The 21,276-nt window shown below is 36.8% G+C and overlaps 1 protein-coding gene across 1 annotated transcript in view; it reads right to left on the bottom strand.

Annotated features, from left to right (window-relative positions):
• FHL5 (four and a half LIM domains 5) overlaps positions 1 to 20,340 on the bottom strand; it is a 47,202-nt gene extending 26,862 nt beyond the window's left edge. Inside the window, exon 1 of the mRNA XM_047761318.1 lies at positions 20,084 to 20,340. The gene's annotated coding sequence lies outside the window, so the exon portion shown is untranslated. The remainder of the gene's footprint in view (positions 1 to 20,083) is intronic.
• Positions 20,341 to 21,276: the final 936 nt, after the last annotated feature.

Raw genomic sequence — 21,276 nt, 5'->3', positions numbered from 1 at the left:
TGCTGATGGTAGTCATAGAATTTATTGATCAAACAGAAAAGATATGGGGATAATTGTGGGTTGATTCAAAGGTGACCATTTTAGATGCAAAATAAGGGAGAAGGATCCAAAATTCTCTCTCTCTCTTTCTCTTTCAATACTCAGTTACCACGGAAGTGTGCAAAGCCAAGACATGGTTCCAATATGCACAAGCTTTGTGCATGAGAATAGTGCAAATAAGAAACAACTTATTAATATTTTATTACTTTCCTGCCAGAGATTACAAGTTTCTAAAGTAAGAGGGCTTTACTTCTTGTGGTTTGGTTGAAATGTACTAGGCTATAACTGGGCCTTCTGGTTTCCAATAACGTTTCCATGTCGGTATGGTCTTGAGGAATTTTATTTACTTAAGGGAGTTGAATTCTCATATATCCTTTATTCTAAATACCAAATATAAGTTGTTACAGTGATTTAATTAGAGCTTCTTGTTCCCCATGGAGGCAGGTAATACTATATAAAATCATCACATTGATTATGTGTCTTAATAAGAGGATATACATGATCTGTAAGTTTCACTAAATAGGTGAAAATAATGCCACAACCACTACTTTTGCACATATCTAAAAGTGAACTGTTCTTTAATTCAAAGTTGGCTGGGTTGTCTGCCTGAATTTTCATCTATCCAAAGTAGCTTCATTCAGCCTATAGAGATACATCTCTGTTCATCTAAAAGTGCTGTGTGACAGTTCTACAGCCTGTTCAGCTCTTTCATTGACTCTGTAAAGTAGATTTGTTTCTGCTTTTCTTTAGGAAAGAACTTAAATCTAAATGGCATGAGGAATATTAAAATGCCCTTGGGCAATGTTAGTTGAAAATGTTGAAGTCTTTGAAACTTGTGTGATTGATATTTCGAACTTGGATGAAGTCGGAAAGTGGATGAGGAATCTTAATTTGAACTATACCTAAATGGATATACCTGTGCTGATTTTTCCCGTTTAGGATTCTAATTTGAATTGTTGCGCTGAGGGTAGGTGGGGCCGACGCTAGTCAAGATTCATTCGGGAAACCTCATTGAACAAGGCATATATAGAGCTCTATGCTCTCTAAGGAGGTATAGAAACCATCCACAGCATGTGGTATACAATCCACCTCTTCTGCCAAGGCAGTTGTTTCAATCATTCTCTCTTCCATCTCTGCCCTTACATGTATTTATCAGAAGCGTGCCTTGAATCTTTGTTTAGATCCTCATTTTATCTCTGACAGACCATAGTGGCTTATCTTGAACTGAAGATATTATTAAAAATTTCTCATTCTATTGAGTGGAACCAAGCACATTTGTGCTATGTGACTTCTGTTCTCTAAATAAGCTCAATTTCCCTGGTAGTTCCAGAACATCCTCCACAATGCTCAAGAAATATCTTTCTCATATTCATGAGATCATCTCCCTTCCCTACAGAAAAACCTCCAATAGCTCTTTGACTATAAAATAAAGCCCAAACTCCATTACTTAGCATAGAGACACTTTGCTACTTTTCTCATTCTCTCTCCATCCCTTTCCCAGCCCTGCCCTCATACATACACCCCACACCTATGCTTTAAAACACTTCCCGTGACTCCCTATTCTTCAAGTATACTATGTCCTTTTTATGCCTTTGAAACTTCACACAACTTTTATCTCTAATGACTTCCTCCTTGTCACCTACCTACTTTGTCCTCCTAGATTAAGGACCGGTTAAAAAATTCTTCTCTCTCTATCTTTCTCAGATCTCTCAGGATACAGAAGTTTCTGTCAGTAGTTCACATATAAGTCTGTTTTCCTTTTGTCACATGTAGTAACAACTGTTTTGTGCTGTGTGTTTCTCTCTCACTTAGCTCCTCAAGGGTAAAGATGTTACTTCTGTTTATCTCAGGTCAGAGCATAGCAGGACCTCAGAACATGCTTTATGGCTAAAGAAATAAATAAGTGGGAAACTTCCTGTTGCCTATCACAATGTTGTAAATAAACTATACTTCAATAAAACTTTTGTAAAAAAGAAAACTTCCTGTTCTCCAAGAGCTTGGAATCCAAGACAAGGACTAATGAAAACACATATTCAAGGAAGATTCTAAAAGTTTAAGACTTTGCATGTGTTTACTTGAATAGTGAATTAATTCATGTCTATTATATCTGTGGAAAATATGTCCAAGGACTGTGATAAAGTTTAGAGAACAGAAGGTGAAGCTCTAAGGGCCTGTCCATGGCAAGGAGAGTCCTTTCAGTTTCCCTGAGGAAGGCAGCTGGAGTGCCCCTTGAATACCAGCTGAGGAAGATATCGAAATAGCAGAAGGTAGTTAAGCTGTTGACATTATTAGAGGATTTTATTCTAAACTCTGGGCACAGTAAGCGTCTATTAACGGTTTTTGAACTATTTGATCAGTTACTTCAATTTTCTGTTAGAAGATGCACCAGCCTTTCTCCATCTGTGAATATGATTTTTGGAGACAAATCGTGACTTTACCAAAATTGCAAGGTCATTGTCTTCTGAGATCTATGATGTTAGCTGAAGTACTCTTTCACTAACATGTTATTTCACTGACTAAATTTGACGAAATTTGGGTGGTGGTAAATGAGATAATGAAAAATACATATCTTCCATCGTCTGTGTAAACTAGGTCAGACAAAATAAGTATATGTTCTACAACAGAAAATTTAAATCCACAGATTTTAAAATACCATGGAGTAGAATAACTAGTAAAGTTCTACTTTTAGGTTTTCCCTTGTTTCTTTTCCTAGTCCTGAGGATGGAGTTGAGCAGACCTGTGTATATTTCCTTATATGTTTTCTGCTTATAGCCCAAGACATGACATATTGAGAAAAGTATTGGGTTAGAAAGCAGAGGCCATAGATTGTTGCACTGGTTTGTTTAGCACTGGCATATAACTTACCCATTGTTATAGAAATCATTTAACCATTCCGGCACTTACTTTCCTTAACTATGAAATGAGAACATTATCAGCTCCCACTCAAGGATCAAGTGAGATTAGAGTGGAAAAGTCAGGACTGTAGGTGTACTTGACTTGATGGAAAAAGTAAAATTATAACTGTAGTTCCCATTTTGAAGAAGGAGGCTATTTTCTTGATCCCTCAAACACTACTTTTTAAAACTCAACAAACAATTTTAAAAATAACTAAAGCCATAACTTCAGGCCATCAATCAAAAATAACCTAAAACAAGCATCATAGTCTTGTGGTGGAATGTTTGATATTAGTCTCGAGGGACATATTCACAAGCCCAGTTTGTTGGAAGCTGAATGTCTTGTGTAGAGAGGTCAGATAGGAATTCTCCTGAGAGCTGGTGAGCTACTCTCCCATGAAGCAAAACAGCTGACGAGAGCTTTCCATCTGGTTAGTTTGTTCTGTGGATACCAACAAAGAAAAAAAATTGCTTCGTATGATTTTCTTGGAGGGATGATGTTCAGAACCATGTAATTATGGTGGCTATTACTGAAAGAGGGGTAAAATGTAGTTTATGGTGATATATAGCCATATTTTATCAAACATCGTATTTGCTACAAAATTTTTTAAAGAGTAGGACTCTTAATACATAGGTTTAACACCATCCTTGATTTTTTTTTCTCTCACTGGGATATAGGAAAAAATTAAACACACAAAAATACCACCTTTTACAGTGAAACTAGGTTATCCAGATCTCTATCCTGATACCAACTTCCTGCTTTTAAATCCATCTTTGGGCTTGCCTCAATTTTTATCCCAAAAGAACCACTGTCATTTCAGTAGGCATAAGCTGTCTTCCCTTCTACTCCCTGTAAACTTTCTATTATTTCTGTAAAAGATGTTCTGAAAGAGTAAATACAGTCCCTAGGTCGCCTGAGGATCTTCTCAAAGTCTTGTCGAAGTTCTCATTTAGTGCCTGGGTTTGGTATATACAAGGGCTGAACTAAAAGAGGTAATTGATCTAAATGTATTTACTATAGGGTCAGCACAGGGCAGAGGTAGGGTAAGTATTTCTTATGCATGAATCTCTCAAATCAATCTCACTTCCTAGAAATGGAGTCTACAGGGACACTGCAGATCTAATATACATATCAGAGAGAATTCCACTCCCCCCATGCTTTTTGAAAAAGTCAACATCAACATGTACTCAATGGAATTCCTTGAGAGTAGTAATTGTGTTAGTTTTTATGGTCTGTTTGGTTTTACTTTGTTTCGTTGGTCATCCTTTCTCTTTGAATATCTCCTTCATCATGCTCATTAACTACTATTAGTGTCTGAGCTCTAGTACCTATTTTCTCAGCAGTGAGGAGAGAGCACCATTGATTCATCGATTTAACATGGTTCCTACCTGTTAAATGACAAATGCAAGGTAATTTAGCAAGAAGTGTGATCTGCCACTGGAGAAGCTAAGTCTGCTGTGGAAGAATTGCATCTCTAATACATGCTAGTCAGCTAAATAACCCTCACAGTCGCCGGGTATGCGACTGCGAAAGATCAGATGAAAAATGTGCTATTGCCCAGCAGAATACACTCCATCAGAGAGGAAATACAGTATCTTTTGTACCTTTTTTCCTTCAATTTTTGAGTTCAGTAGCATGTGTTTATAAAGATATTGTGACTTGATCACTGTAAAACCAAGATAAGCTATTTTATTTTCCAGGGTATTTTAAAATAAACTCTAATTTCCTTCCATAATTAGTGATGAGAAAACATTATCCTTAATTAATTCACCTTAAGAAGATGACAAACATATTCAATTTACACAAAGGCTGGAGAGCAGATTAGGTTAATAACCACAGACCGAGGAATTTAGAGGAGCTGAATCAAGTTCTCCAATGATCACCATTCAGTTAATTCATCTTAACCCCATGTAATCTTGAAAACCTAAAAGTACACACTCCTTAAAATACAGAAGAATCAAGCAAAAAATCCTTTCTATGATTTTCTTTCCAATCAATGTGTTTTTAAGTATGAGAAATAACCCATTTCTATTTTGACAAAAGATAGCATTAGAAACCATCTGATGAAATACAGAGTGTGCTATATTTGGAAGGTGGTCAATATAAAACGATAGATGTATTCTTTATCTAATAGAGCCTATAAAGAGTTTCTAAATCAATGACTTAAAATGACAACTCCAGTTAAATTAGGAAGAACTGTGAGTCATTCAACTACGAGAACTAAATAAGATTTCACAATCAATCCCATTAACTCTTCCTGAGAATAAGACCCATCTAACCATGTAATATATTGGCTTTCATGTATCCTGGCATTAATGTAAATTACAGATTCTGTTGTTTTATGACCTTCTTCAAATTCATGAAACACGATGATGAAAGAAGAGCTCATTTCTGGGCTCCCTAAAAGAAGGAGAGTCTGTCAAAAAACTGTTTCTCCTCGATTAAAGCAATAGACATTTTTGAATTTTAAGGTATATGATTTTATATTATAAGGCATATACTGGTACAAGAGTTACATTTATAAGTTGTATTATGATATATTCAATGAATGCCCTTTGTGTTTCTCTTAGATAATTTTTATATTCTCCCTCTTATCATAAATTTTGGAGGGGAGATTCTTGTATTCCTTATGATTATAATGTAAGCTCACCTAGAGCAACCACTGTGTCTTACTCATTTCTGTACTCCAGCCTGGCAGTGCCCAATATTTAGTCTCAGATAAAACGTATATGGTAATTTTTAGAGGATTTCTATTTGATCAAAAGTGATGATGGCCCAAACCAAGAAAATAATCTGAAACATCCTCAGTCTTGAATCTTCTGTTGGAAGGCATCATTGTGATTGACCAGTGACTAGAAGCATGCTAGGCAAGCATTCTTCCCTCGATTTCTAGGGAGAATACTTGATACCCTTCCTTCTCACCTGAACTGGTAGGTGAGTCTAAGGATAACAGGGGTCTTATCTCTTTGCACATCTACCAGCAGTTTTGTAGATGGATGCAGGTGTGGAGTAGGTATCTCTTTGGAATTTTTTATTCTGTTTTCAACAACAGTAGTGCTTGCAGCCTTTACACTCCTACTGAGCTTGTAGCAGGAGCCCTCCTTGGCCCCTCACAGACTGGTGTTGGGGTGGGGGACAATTCAGCAGCCTGCCACTGAGGACTGGCCCTAAGGCATATGTGCCTCTTGTCATATGCATACACTTTCCAATCATTCTCCAAATTCTTAACTCTCAGTTGATCATTTTCATGATTTCCTTTGGGACAGGTTGCAGTAACACTTAATAAAATTACTCCATTACCAGCATCCCATTTGGCATTTTGACAGCATCTAAATATGTATATATGTCAAAGCAACATGACATTTATGTTCTGCCTTATGAGGCAGAATATTGTAAATTATACCCATAGATGGTGCTTTATAAAGAGCAAATGAAATAATACATATCAAAACTCCTTATAAACAGTTATGAGTGATGCAAAAATAAATCTTGCTGAGGATATACAGGAATTAAAGTAATGGTAGATAGAAAATTTTAAGAATATTTATAATAGTACTGTAATATTTGGTACCTATTAAAACCAAACTTACTTTCTCTTTAACATATAATTTTAAAAAAACATATAACTTAAAAATACCTAGGCATTCTTCATCATAAAAACAATGATGAATAGATAGGGGCAGTAGTGAGATTTACTTTCCACTTCTATATATCATTTTACATCTTTTGAATTTTGTACCAAATGTATGTATGGCCTATTTTAAAAATTAAATGAAATCTTAACATGAGTCAAAAGACTAAACTTATTTCCCTTGAATCACTTGCTCTTGACCATAGAACATAAGAACTATTAGAGACAGATCAGTATTAGCTCCTCATTTACAGGGATAGAAACTGAAATCCAAAGAGGATATTCATACACTAGTATTTCTTTCCAGAAAAATTAGGAAAAAATGAAATATATCTTGCAAATAAAATTTTGTAAATACTTAAAATACCCACGTTATTAATCACAATGAATTTTAACCAGATTCTTTTTGGACTAGATTACTTGTTTGTAATGACTGAACTCTTTAGAACCAGACTGTTAAATAGAAATGAGATTTTCTTTAAGATTGGCCATAATTGGATGCTAGTTCAGTGACCCATTTAAAAGAATCTTACATTTACTACCATTTTGGTAATTTTGCACAATTTGTTTCTCAGCTTTGCTCTGTGAGACCTCGTTTTCTCAAGGAGAAAGAATTGACTTCTACTCCTCATTACATTAGTTGTACAACCAGTCTTTTCTCTAACAGTTTACTAAAATAATTAAATCCTAACCATTAGGACAAGGAAGAGGAAGAGAGATTAAAAGGAAAGATGAAGTATGGGGAAACACAGAAGAGGAGAATTATAGAGAATCTCAGCAAAAGGAATTGACTATAGATACAAGAAGATATTTAGAGAGAACCTCTTAGTGCTGCAGTCATTTTGGTGTTTTTCCTTCTTGATTTAAAAAAAAAAAAATGTTTCTGATCCAAGCCCATTCTCACAGAACCTCTAAATCTAGGAGCTGAGGGAGTTTTTGAAATTCTCCAGTTTGTTCCTCTCATCTCTCAGGTGAGAACAACTGAAGTTCAGGAAGGCAGATAGACATTGTTAAGCTGATAAAGAGGTTAGTAAAAAAAAAGCCTCAGCCAGAATTCAGATTTCCAGGCTCCTAATAGAAGCCATTTTTTGTGTCTGTGTTCATATGTAAATAGGCAAAAATTTTGTATGGAAGGACAGTTTCAGTTACCACTGTTTTTTGTTTTGTTTTGTTTTTGTCCTTTTTGGCTTTTTAGGGGCACACCTGTGGTATATGGAGGTTCCCAGGGTAGGGGTCGAATCATAGTTGTAGCTGCCAGCCACAGCAATGCAGTATCCAAGCCATGTCTGAGACCTACACCACAGCTCACAGCAACACCAGATCCTTAACCCACTGAGCAAGGACAGGGATCAAACCTGTGTCCTCATGGATGCTAGTCAGGTTCATTTCCACTGAGCCGTGATGAGAACTCCCACTGCGATGTTTTTAAAAAGAGAAAAGATGAAAGCCCTTTTTATATTTGTATCTGGCACTCCAGCTTCCCATTGCTGACCAGGTAACAGACTCACAGGCAAAAAGATGAAAGTTCATTCCAAGCCTGAGGCCCAGCTGCCACTAGCCCTACAAAACCAACCCTTATCCTCAAAAGTGAGTACTCATCCCCTCCAACATTCAAGGCAACTCAATTTCTATTGGTTTATGTTTATTATAGTTACTATTGGTTTACTGTGGAGTTGGAAGAAAGGGCCAAAAGCACATTTGGCTTTATTTTCTGGATCCTCACCTAAAAAATGAGGCAGCGGTGTGTGTGCCTGTGTGGTATGTGTGTATGTTCATTGTGAAGACTGTGTATGGGTCGGGATTGAAGAGGAGATGGAAGTTGATATAAGCTAGTTTTTCCAGTATTTATGCCTGAAGAAAAATAATCTTCTTCCTGCCAGAATATGATTTAAAAAGATATGAAGCAGAGCTATATCCTGTGCTTCATTGATAGCACTAATCAATAATTACAAGCTACTATCCTGACAGTTTCAAAACTTTTTGGTGATGAAGGAGTGGCCACTGAAACAGTTGTATGGCAAGATATAAAACTTGTTTTGATTTTTTTATCTGTTCTCAGTCTCAGAGATTTAACCAAAGTTGGTTCTCCGCATAGGTCAAAGGAAAACGATCGGAGCCAAAGGATTCACAGCCTTCTCTCAGCAGCTGTGGGCTTACAGCTTTAGAAACACAACATGTGGATCTCGGGTTGTTTATGCTAATTCTGTGTATAAAGTACAGGGGGAAAAAATCTGTTATTCCTTTGGAAACCAAATGTTCTCAGTATTAGTTGACAAGTATTGGTTCTGTGTAGTGCTGTTTTCATCTTCGCCCCAGGCCTCCCTCCGTGCGTGAGTTTTTAAGGCATGTCAACCTGCCATACAGCAGGAGCAGAGACATTTCCTCCCTTGCTAGGGCTGCGTCTCTGGCACCTAAAGTAGAGCCTGGCACAAATGAATGACCAAAGATAAGTCAGTTGTTTGGCCATAGAATCTTAAAGGTTTAGAGCCAAACAGCCACTTCTCTCTAGTTTTATAAATAGAAGCAGATCCATAGTCTTTAAATGACTGTCTTTGAACCAGACTATTTTCTGTCACCTTCCTAGCCCAGGCTCTTTAGCACAACATTTCAGACCTTTCAAAATCTGACATCCGCCTTGACCTGGTTCTTTCAGTTTTAAACCCAGCAACATCAAAGGACACTCCGAACATAGTGAATTTAAAGCTGCGGGTGTCACGAAGATCTCTTGAGGGCCAAACACGGTGCTTGGCAGTGAAGGGAAAACCAGGCCTCTCCCTGAGAAAAGCTTCCATTCTGGCATGGGAGAGACTCACAAATAATTCTTTACTCCATCCCTCTTCCACCAGATTAGGGCCCTGGATCAGAGGCCTCCTGGCTCTTCTTTCTTTGGCACACACTCTCCACTATAGCCCTGGTTAATCATCTTTCTTGCTCAGCAGTAAGCTTCAGGCAGGCCAGATGCTATGTCACTACCAAACTAACTGGTGTCTCACGTATCATCAGCGCGTGCTAGGTGCTTGCTAGATACTGTGGATGAGAGAGAGAGAGGACAGAAGAAGAGAGGCCATCTGGAAATGGTAGGTACAGGATGCCCTGGAAATTTTAGGGCATTTCTAGAAAAGGTCAGGTAATGCTTCTTCTAGAGATGTAGCTTGAAAATGGAATAAAAGCTGCTCTCTAAGAAAAGGTGATGAAGATCAGCAGCAACTTGACACAGTTGGTGGAGGTGGGTAAGCAGCTCATGGGGGTGTGGACTAGGCCTGAGGGCTTGCCTAGGGCTGCCTGGGGCTCACACCTGAAGGAGGGCATTTTGTCCATACTTACATAGTAGAAAGGTGACTTATGGAATGAAATATTTTTACATGTCAGAGCTTTAAAAACTCAGCTACACATTTCTATGAATATATTTAGTCCACTGTTCTCTTCTTGGCCAACGGAAGACCATGCAGTTAAAAGCAGGCCTGGGACATATGCCATCAACTAGAAATTTCTCTTACTTGGCATTTCGACAATTCACACTGATGATTTAAATTTATATAGAACTAAATTAAACTTATACAAAAAAGCAGTTGGTTTTTTTTAATTAAAAATACATAGGCGGAGTTCCCGTCATGGCGCAGTGATTAACAAATCTGACTAGGAACCATGAGGTTGCGGGTTCGGTCCCTGCCCTTGCTCAGTGGGTTAACGATCCGGCGTTGCCGTGAGCTGTGGTGTAGGTTGCAGACGCGGCTCAGATCCCGCGTTGCTGTGGCTCTGGCGTAGGCCGGTGGCTGCAGCTCCGATTCAACCCCTAGCCTGGGAATCTCCATATGCCGCGGAAGCGGCCCAAAGAAATAGCAAAAAGACAAAATAAATAAATATCCTGTGAACAGTAAAGCGGCCCAAAGAAATAGCAAAAAAAAAAAAAAAAAAAAAAAACATAGGCGAGAACCTCTCTTTTCCCTCAATTTTCTACACTGGTTGTGGAAAGGAATTCTTCCCTGTTGAAAGTGTTGGGGGTAAAATGTTCCTTCTGGGCTCAGTGATTCTGTCCTACCTGGGGAGTGATTGAACTGAGAAGTATCCGGGCAAAGGGACCCCATCGAGTGTCCACCAGTTCCCTCCCCCTCACCAGGTAGGATTTGCCAGTGCACAGGCCTGAGCCCATTGAGCCCCATCCTGACCTGCCAAGGAGCCCCCTCTGAGTCCCACTTGTCTGCCCCACTGCAAATAGCTCATTCAGGCTGGGAGGGGCAGTCTCTGACAAAGGTTTGTTTTCCAGCCTAGCTTTAACAATAATAAAATTGACTTTTCTCTAGTTCTAAGCCCAGAAGTGGGATTGCTGGATTATATGGTAGTTCCACATTTAAGATTTTTTAAGGAACTTCCATACTGTCCTTCATAGTGGCTGCATCAGAGATTATCATATTAGGTAAGTCAGACAAAGACAAATGTCATAGACTGTCAATTATAGGTGGAATCTAATAAAAAATGATGCAAAGGAACTAATTAACAAACAAACTCACAGACTCCAAAATCAGTATTATGGTTACCACAGGTAAAACCATTAGGGGGAGGGAAGAATTGGGAGGCTGGAAATAACACCACTGTATAAAATAGATGATTAATGAGAACCTATTGCAGAGCAAGGGAAAATCTACTCAGTAGTTTGTAATAACCTATATGGAAAAAAGAATAGACATATTTATATGCATGACTGATTCACTTTGTTGTACACCTGAACACAGCACTGTAAATTAACTACACTTCAATAAAATCAAATTTTAAAAATAATAAAATCAGGGAGTTCCTGTCGTGGCTCAGCAGTTAACCAATCTGACTAGCATCCATGAGGATGCAGGTTCAATCCCTGACCTCACTCAGTGGGTTAAGGATCTGGCGTTGCCGTGAGCTGTGGTGTAGGTCACAGATGTGGCTTGGATCTAACGTTGCTGTGGCTGTGGTGTAGGCCAGTGACTATAGCTCCGATTCGACCCCAAGACTGGGAACCTCCATATGCTGCAGGTGCGGACCTATAAAGCAAAAAAATAAAAAATAAATAAAGTAATAAATTGATTCATGTATGAATCAATTGTCTATTTCACATTTGTCTTGGAACTCTTGAAAGGAGAGATACACGATTAACTGGGACTTGCAAATCCACACATACATTACAGTAAAGGGGTTTTTATTCCTAAGTGTTTACTGTGTGTTTATGTGTATGTGGCAGGAGGGAAGAAAAAAAAGAATAATATATACATTAGTTTTTATTAACCAGGATGGTAAGTTAGGATTCTCTGATTATGCTAGCTTTGTAGTTTAAAAGTTAACAGTAACAAAATGAGGGAATGAATAGTGTCATTTCTAAGCTCTTATCTCAGTAAAAAAAAAAAAAAAAACCAAAACAATATTCTCATTTCTTTGATCAGAGTAACCCTCAGTTCTTTTTTAAAATGTGTTTGGTAATTTGTTATTTTGGTAATTTAATTGTTATCTATTTTCTTTTTAGGTGATAGTTATATTTTGGATTTTGAGTTTCAGTTTCTCAGGTGGAATTCTGAAAATGGCATACACTTATTTTTAATAATCAATTTTTTCAGATCATTTGGTTTCTAAGCAAAAAGTATCAAAAGGGAAGTACTAATAGGTATTTTAATATTAATTTGTGGTTTACAAAGTGTTTATCATGTATGTTATCTAGAACAGTAATTATTTCATATTGCAATAATTTTCTCTTTGATCATTTTCTTTCCTAATAAAAATGAAACTGAACTAACACAGCCTCAAAAAAACTTTTTGTATTATGGTTGATTTACAATATTCTGTCACTTTCTGCTGTACAACAAAGTGACCTGGTTATACATATATATATATATACATATATATACATTCTTTTATTTTGTTCACTACTGAATTTTCAGAGGCTAGGACAGGCACTGACACTAATACATATTTCTGAATGAATGAACAGTGTAGATGTCTAGGAGTAGAACAATAATTCTTAAACATTTTTATCTTGATAATTTTTTTAGCACTTAGTGAAAGTTATTTACCTCTTCTTAAGAATATATACATATTCCTGTGTTCACAGAACTTTCTCAAATCTGATGAAGACAGGGTTCTTAGAACCAGGCTGTAGTGTGGAGGTTGCCAGCTGTAGCCCAAGAACCAAAATCTAGCCACAACCTGTGTTGGTGTGGCTTGAGACCTAAAAATAATTTATATTTTAAATGATCAAAAAAAATTCCAAAAAGGATAATTTTTTTTTGTATGTGAGATTACATGGCATTCAAATTTCAGTGTCTATAAAATTTTATTGAACATAGCCTTACCCTTTCATTTACATACAGTCTGTGGTTATTTTTGAACTATTACATCAGAGTGGAGTAGTTTTTTAAACTTTGATTGGGGTATAGTTGAGTTGCAGTGTTGTATTATTTTCAGGTTTACAGCAAAGCAAATCAGTTATATATACAGCCATCCTTTATTTCCCATATAAGTTATTACAGAACACTGAGTAGACCTCCCTGTGCTGCACAGTAGGTCCTTATTAGTTATCTATGTTATGTATAGTAGTGTGATTGTGTTAATCCCTTCCAGTTTATCCATGCTTAAAAGAATATAAATTATCTACTAAATGACTTTTAAAATAACACTAGAAATCATTAACATGTTGTTTGGAAAATTACTCAATGACATGCCAAAAATCTTCTGATATTCCATTAAATGAAAAAAATAGTATGGATTAAATAATCTGAATGATCTCAACCCCATAAATACTTTTTTTTTAAAGAGTAGAAACTAGTTTAGAACAAAATATGCTCAAATGTTGACTCCATTATGGATTTTTAAAGATTTTTAAAAGTACTTTCTAAATAATGCATAATATATCACTCTGATAAGGAAAAATAAAATATTCAACAAAATTAGAGAACAGTCATTCAGTTTTTCAAAAACAAAAAATTCTCAGAAACGAGAATCTTCTGTGATAGTAAACTGTAAAAATCTTCAAGAGAACAAATTAATAGAATGAATGTAATTACAAGACCAGAAATCATTTAAAAATCTTAGCGTTCCTGCTATAGTGCCCAGGAATTGGCGGTGTCTTGGGAGTGCCGGGACACAAGTTTTATCCCCAGCCCCACACAGTGCATGAGGGATCTAGCCTTGCTGCAGCTGTGGCTTCGATCTGATTCCCAGCCCAGGAATTTCATATCCCATAGGGGTGCCAAAAAAAAAAAAAAAACAGACAAAAAAAAAAAACCTTACTTCATTTAGGTGTTATGACAGCTTGGTGTCAGGTTGTTTTTTGTTTTTTGTTTTTTCCTGATGCAAATAATACTCATGAATCTGCGAAAGAGGTGCCACATTTTATGAAGAAAAAATACTGTGCAAAGTCAAACCATTTTTATTTCTATACTGAGAATTCTTTGGTCAAAATTTGTGATAGGCAACTCCTTGTTCAAAGGAGACCCATGAAATGGTCATTCATGGTGCAGAGACTCATGGTATAAGCGGTTGAACACTGTAATGAATGTTTCTGTAGATACTCTACTGACTTGATCTACTTGATAAATGAATGACTGAATATGTGAGTGAATGAAATACCTGTATGTATTTTTTGGCTCTCTCAAAAAATGATAAATAGTTTGATACCTTGAGCAGAACAACTATGAACCATCTTTTAGAACATATTAGGAGTTACATGATTATGACATGTTACTTAAATAGTCTTATCAATAGTAGGAATCATTAAATGTAAAGAAAGGATCATTAAAGGGAACAGAATCAAACTGGAAAACAAGAACCTCGGAAGCCCATTTCCTTACCATCTTCAATGCGTGCCATAATTGCAATTAAACTGAAAATAAAACTCCAAAGTGTATTCTTAAATAACATGAGGGGAGAATCTGATATATCAAAGTAATTTATTGATATATAAGGATCCATTGATGATACCACTCTGGCAAAATGAATAAGCAAAGGAATATCTCAAAGCTTTGCCAACAAACAAGTAAGATGGGTTTAAGGCCCAGAGGCAACAGAATTATAAGAGCAGAACTTGAGAAGAGATAAAAATAAAAATGAATACTGTTGGCATTACTCTAATACAAAACTCTGCAAGATGAGTATTTTGATTCCAACTTTCAGATAGTGAGGCAAACTAATTTGCGTGAGTTCACAGAGAACTCAACTGGACCAGACTTCAAAGTTTTGACTCTCTTCTTTGTATCACACTATTGCTCTTGCATTTACTTTCTAGTCTTGCATATTTATTTAATGAATTTAAAACATTTTTTTCCTTTCCAGTGGGTTAACAGTCCAACCCAGAGGCAGCATTTGGAAAGAAGCTCATTCTATTATATCCAGTATTTCCTTTTTTTCAAACCAGATCTTAAAGCTTTCTGTTCCCTATCTCCATGTCTCACCTTACAGGTTTTTGGAAATGTATCTATAAAATGAATTCTTTCTTACCGATAACCTGAAATAAGCAAACGTGTGGGATGCTAGAAATTCAAGGGTAATTGCCACAGTCCCCTGCTTTAATAGAGCAAATAGTCTTATGGAGGTACAGATAAATAAATGAGATTATAATGTGAGCCCAAGAGGGTACATTGATAGCATGAGAATATGCAGAAATGGCACCAAACATAGATTTGGATGGAGGGTCTGTAAGTTCCTTCCAGAGAAGGAAGAACCTGAGGGCAATTAGGGTGAGTTAGGTGTGTATGCAGAACTTTAAAAAGAGGCATTTGCTTAGCTCTTAATTCACTGAAGCTCATTTGCTGTGATGGAGCAGTGGCGTGTACGCACGTTTGTGCATGTGTGTGTGTGTGTGTGCACGCGCATGCACACACGTGCGCACATGCATGTAAACGACATAGTAAAAATTGTTTTGGAGAAGAATATAGAGGCTAAATCATTCGGGGTCTTGATTAATAATAATAACAACTATTTGCAGTTAACACCTATTCTGTGCCAGGTACTCTTGCAAGTAATTTTAATATAACACATGTATTTCTCATTGCAAAACTAAAAAAGAGTTATACTATCATGATCTCGATTTCATATACAAGAAAAATGACACACACAGAGGCTAAGCGACACCTCTAAGTTTCCAAACCTAGTGAGTAATAAAACTGAGACCTGAGCTCCAGCCAACTGGCATAAAAAATGTAGCCCATGGACCAGTACTGGAGCTTGTTAGAAATCCGAAAAGGCAGGCACAAACCCAGAGCTACAGAACCAGAATCCATGTTTTAACAAAGACTCAGATGTGGTTCTTGAGTACCTTAAAGTTTGAGGACACCTTCTGTAATTCACTAAATTCTACTGCTTCCCTATAACCTTGAGAAGGAACCTCAGCATTACCTTAAGGCCAATGGACAGTCAGGAAAAGGTTTAAAGTAAGAGACTGACAAAATCAAGTCTGGTTTTAGGCCAGTAGTTTTAGGTTAATCACTCTGGCTTCAGGATGGAAAACGCAGCAGAAGAGGGCAGCTCTGGGGGCAAGGAGAGCCATGAAAGGGCTACTGTTCACCAAATAAAAGAAGATGGTAGCCTGAAATAGAGTGATGGTAATGACAAAGGAGAGAAGCACTGACAGAATTTGGAGATTCTTTGGGTATATGAATTGAGGGAGAGGTAGAGTTAGTTCATCCCCTTTCTGGCTTGAGCAACTGGTTGCATCATGGTGTCATTTTCTATACAAGAGTATATTTGGGGGGTAGTTCCCTGGTGGCTCTGTGGGTTAAGGATCTGGTGTTGTCACTGCTGTACCTCTGGTTATTGCTGTGGCATGGGTTTGCTTTCTGGTCTGAGAACTTCTGTATGCCGTGGGCACAGCCACAAAAAAAAGAAAAAAATAGTATACTTGGGGGAAGTAGAATGGAAAGTAGGAAAAAGAAATGATGAATTCACTTTTAGATTACCAAGAGGTTTGACCAAAGTGGGTGAGTTGTAGGATGGACTGGGAGTTTGTGGTTGTTATATACAAACTATTACATTTATAATGGATAAGCAATGAGTTCCTACGTACAAAACTGAGAACTATATCCAATCTCTTGTGATAGGACATGACGGAGTATAATAGGAGAAAAAGAATGTACATATATGTATGACTGGCTCACTTTGCTGTACAGCAGAAATTGGCACAACATTGTAAATCAACTATACTTTAATAAAACAAACGAAAAATGCCACTATAGATTAACCAAAAAAAAAAAAAAATGAGGCTTTAGAGGATTGTAAGAAAGCCAAGTAGACCTATGCATCTAGGGCCAAAGAGACATGGCAGAGAAATCATAAAAATTACTTGGGCATTTGTGAAGGAATCCTAGGGAAGATTCTGTGTCAGAATGTTTACCCGGCTTGCACATGATGCCCCACTCTTCCGCAGTTGTATTGCCTGTGGCCTGAGCCTATTCTGGGCTGCCCTGTACTCAGCAGCCAGTTGGATATAGAGGTTTGTAGCTCAGAAAAGATACCCTTGTTAGAGATCAAGATTTTGGATTCATAAGCATACAGAGTAGGTGGTAAGAGAAGCAATGAAATTGCTCAGAAAGAGAAAAGCATCTAGGATATAGGAGAGAAGAAGAGAAATCTATGAAACTGAGAATAGAGGTCTTAGAGGTGAGAGGAAAACCAGGAGCTTGATATCATGGAAACCTTGGGTACAGTGTGTTTCAAGATGGGAAACTGGAGAATCAAATGCTTCTGAGACACTAAGAAGATAGAATGAGGAAGGTCTGCTGGATTTAGCAATGCGCTAGTGATTGATCACTTCAGGGAGAGCTGAGGAAACTGATGAGGACCAAAGCCAGACAGGTATAGACTGAGATGTGGGGGCTAAGAAAGAGGAGATTCTTACCAGAGTGTAGATAGTACCTTCATGAGATGAACCTACAATGCTGAGATATGAGGGTAACTTGTGGATCTCAGTAATGAAGGAGAAGCTTTTCCAGATGGGAAATTTGAGCATATTTAAATGCTGATGGAATATAGTACTGGAATCTGTATTGTGGCGAGCACTTGAATTTAAACCTCTCAGATATTTGTAATAACATGCATATGAATTAACGAGAAGAAACTTCATTTCCTAAGAGAGAATACAGAATTCATTCAAAGAATAAAAACATTCATTTTAACTGATATAAAACAAATGCCTTCTCTAGAAACAAAAATTTTAAAGGTCATTATCTTTAAATTTTTTTTCAAATATAGTTTATTTGAAATAGAGTCAAATAAAGAAGGAAAGATTAAAGGCCATGATCCCTGAAGCAGAGGATATGAGATAATAGGCACTAGTTTAGATTCTTCCCTTTTATGTTGGGAAGCTACCAGTAGGTTACTTTGGGGATTCAGGAGAATGGACAGAGAAATGCAAAGATCCAACCAAGTTTGCCTGTTTCACATTCTGGGGCCTCTAGAGGCTTAATCCTATCACCTTTCTCTTCTAAGCCTTACTCTCCACAAAAGCAACTGTTCTGCTACTTGAATCTTCCACTTTTATTTCCTTGGACACACTGCCCAGAGCAAGGATGGCCATGAATTAACTATGTAACTGCTTTGTAAATGAACTCTTAAAGTTCACCTTCAGTTAAAAGCCTTGCCTTGACCTTACTTATCCTCAGGTTAGGACAGTTGAAAGAGACGGTGTAGGCATACTTGCGCCTTAGGCCTTTTAGAGATTTGGGGACACTGACAACCCCAAGGTATGTCTGATGCTGAGGTTTATGGCATCAGAACCCCCCAAGAATATGCAAAGACAGGCTTCAAAAGTCTAGCACTGTAAACCAGCAATAGAGGAAAAAGTAAAAAGCATTATATATTAAAAAAGTCTTTCAACCTGAAAAGTCATTGAAAAATCTACTTGCAATGGGCTTTTTTTTTTTCCCCTAAAAAAAAAAAAAAAAAGACCCACTGATTTTTGTCTGATTCTTTAGGGAATCTGGGATCCCAAAGTGGTATAATGTGGAGAGAAATAAACAATCTGATCATTTTGGCAGAAAGGAGCCCTCTTCCTCCTCCTCCTTCTTTTCATAGCTCCCTCCAGGAAGCTACAGGTTACTAAAAGGTAACCACGAAGAATGATAATAATCAGGAAAGAGAGAATTACAAGAACATAGAAATGCACTGTTGTTTAGCTGACATCTGGCTCAGAACTTCCCATGTGAACCCAAGTATTTGGTTTTCAATTCTAAAGAGATCATATTTCTTAGACTGAAAATATAAACAGACAAATCAAAGCTTCTCCAGTGTGTTCTAGATAAACATTTTATTTTCAACATTATAGTAGAAAGTTGCTAGGCTTGCCAAAGGAACCCAAATTAATTCACCTTCACTGAGAATGTTGTTGATAAGTATAATAAAAATTAGAGGTACACTTGTAGCTAAGTGATGTTACATTAAAACACAATTCTGCTGCTCTTGTTTAGGTAGAACAGTCCCAGAATTGGAAACTAATGATAACACATGGGAATAAATAAAACAAGTGCAGAAAAAAAACATCTGAGTTTACCTTCCCCACTAAGCAATTTGGATTATGGCTTTAGGCATATACCATAACAACATGTTAAGAAATATCTTGTGTGATAAATGTGTTTGCAACATTTGTGTTAAAGCTTAATCCGTATATGTTATTAATGAAATTCCTGGAATTTATACACAATAGTACTGTGAAGGTGAAATGATGGCTTAAATGAATTGAAGAATTTCTTATATTTTATTTATAAGAATTACACATTTTACTAATGACTTTTTTATTTCTCACATTTCCAAAACCCAAATTGACAAGCTGAGGAGTTACATTTGGTTTTCAAATGGATGACAGACACCTAAGAGGGTCTGATTAAAATAGTGAGGGAAAAAGCATAAAAACATACAGGAAAGATACTCTTGTCTATGTAAGGCTATCACAGTTTTAGGAAGTAATGCTCTAGATTCATGTAGTATATTATATTCCTGTGTGGGCCAGATACAAAGACATTTTAAATCAATCTTAGAAAGCCTGAGATTAGGAATTGTCTTTATGCTGGTTTATGGAAAGTAGGCAGATTGGGTTTTTTGTTTTTTGTTTCTTAATAGCAGGAATCTCACAAAGTCACTTAAAATCTGTAAATAACTTTTAACTATTCTCTGGATATATAAATCCATCCATAAAATATCCTTAGTGATAAAATTAGTCATTCAAATAAATTAAGCCAAATAAAATCCCAGAATTGAGATTTTTTTATGAATACAATGAAGCTATGCCTCCAATTATAAAGACAATTTTCATAACTCATGGGCAACTCCTAAGAGTTATCTGGCAACTGTGTTGCCTTCACACATGGTATTGAAATGAGAAATCTGAAAGACAGCATATAATTTTGATAACTGAATTTCTAAGAAACTTCAAAAGTAAAAGCAAGTAACTAGAAAGTTTCTTTTAAGCAGTCACTAGAAAGTTTATAAGAACACCTCATACTTAAAAGAAGCCTCAAAACCACATTAAACATACACACATACATTAAGGAAAAAAAAAACAAAACTTACTTTTTCTTAAAGCTCCTTCTTCCAGTTATTTAAACAGTATGAAAGGGGAATATATGATGATTTATTTTCCCTTCCAACACATCCGCATGTCAACTCCAAGTGAACAGAATGGGCCACCAAAACTATCTGAGGGTCCCTCCCTTCAGCTTTTCTTTAACATAGAGGAAGAAAATAGGAGGGTGTGTGGGTTTCCTCCAAGTCTTATGACGTGCACATAGCTGATTCCAAGCACTTCTTGTCAATTCTTACTTAAAATTATGAGTAAGGAATTCTCTGCAGGACATCCTTAAAGGGAAATCTTGCCAGAATTAGTGCTTGAAATGTCTGGATAATCTCCAAAAAGTTTAAAATAAAAGTGCACATCCAGACTTTCACATACACTCAAAAAATTTCCACTGCCTAGGCTAAATGAAGTGCATATTTAAATTTTAAAAATTATATAAAGAGTGATGTATTTTCTGTTTGCTTCATTAATCTGGTTTTTGTTTTGTTATTCAGTGACTATCAGAATCCTTCTTATAGGTTAGAAATGACCAAACTACAGAACTTTTCTGCTAGTATCTGGAAAGAGATGAGGCCCAATGTTCTTACCTGCAGAGCTTTTGGTAGTTTGAGAGATGAGCAGTGGGTTGTGGCCTCTATCACTGCCTTCCTGGGAAATTTTCAAACTTTGAGTCTGGATTTGACTAACTCAAAGTAGTTACCTGCTTCCTGCACCTGCCCTGTGGACTTGACATTGCCTGCTGCTGCCTATTTCCCTATGAGCTGGCAGCAATTGTTATGTCATGCCAAGCTATATGACTTCATTTAAGCACAAACTTAGTTTTTTGAAATCTTAAGTCAAAACTTGCAAAGTGGCTAGATATTTCAAGAGTTGGATCAAAAGAAAACTTTAATGAACTATTCCACAACAGGAATTCTTTGTGGGTCAAACTGATTTATAAAGCAAGTGGCATTTGATCCAAAACTATTTGAGGCTGTTTCTTCAGTTTGCAAAGATGGGTGAGGAAGGAAATGTTCTGCCTTAACTTCATTTATCCCCAGACCAAACTTGAACTGTCCTTGATCTAAGTGCCAGAGTAATGATGTGTTAATATTTTCTGAGGCCACACTCAGTTATGTACAACCAAAAAATTAAGCTAGGGAAATAAAAAGCCAATCAATTCTATACTTTGTTATTCACCTGACTTTGA

The sequence above is a fragment of the Phacochoerus africanus genome, chromosome 2 (assembly GCF_016906955.1).
Source record: "Phacochoerus africanus isolate WHEZ1 chromosome 2, ROS_Pafr_v1, whole genome shotgun sequence".
NCBI lineage: Eukaryota > Metazoa > Chordata > Mammalia > Artiodactyla > Suidae > Phacochoerus > Phacochoerus africanus.
This window is presented reverse-complemented; position numbering and strand designations above follow the sequence as displayed.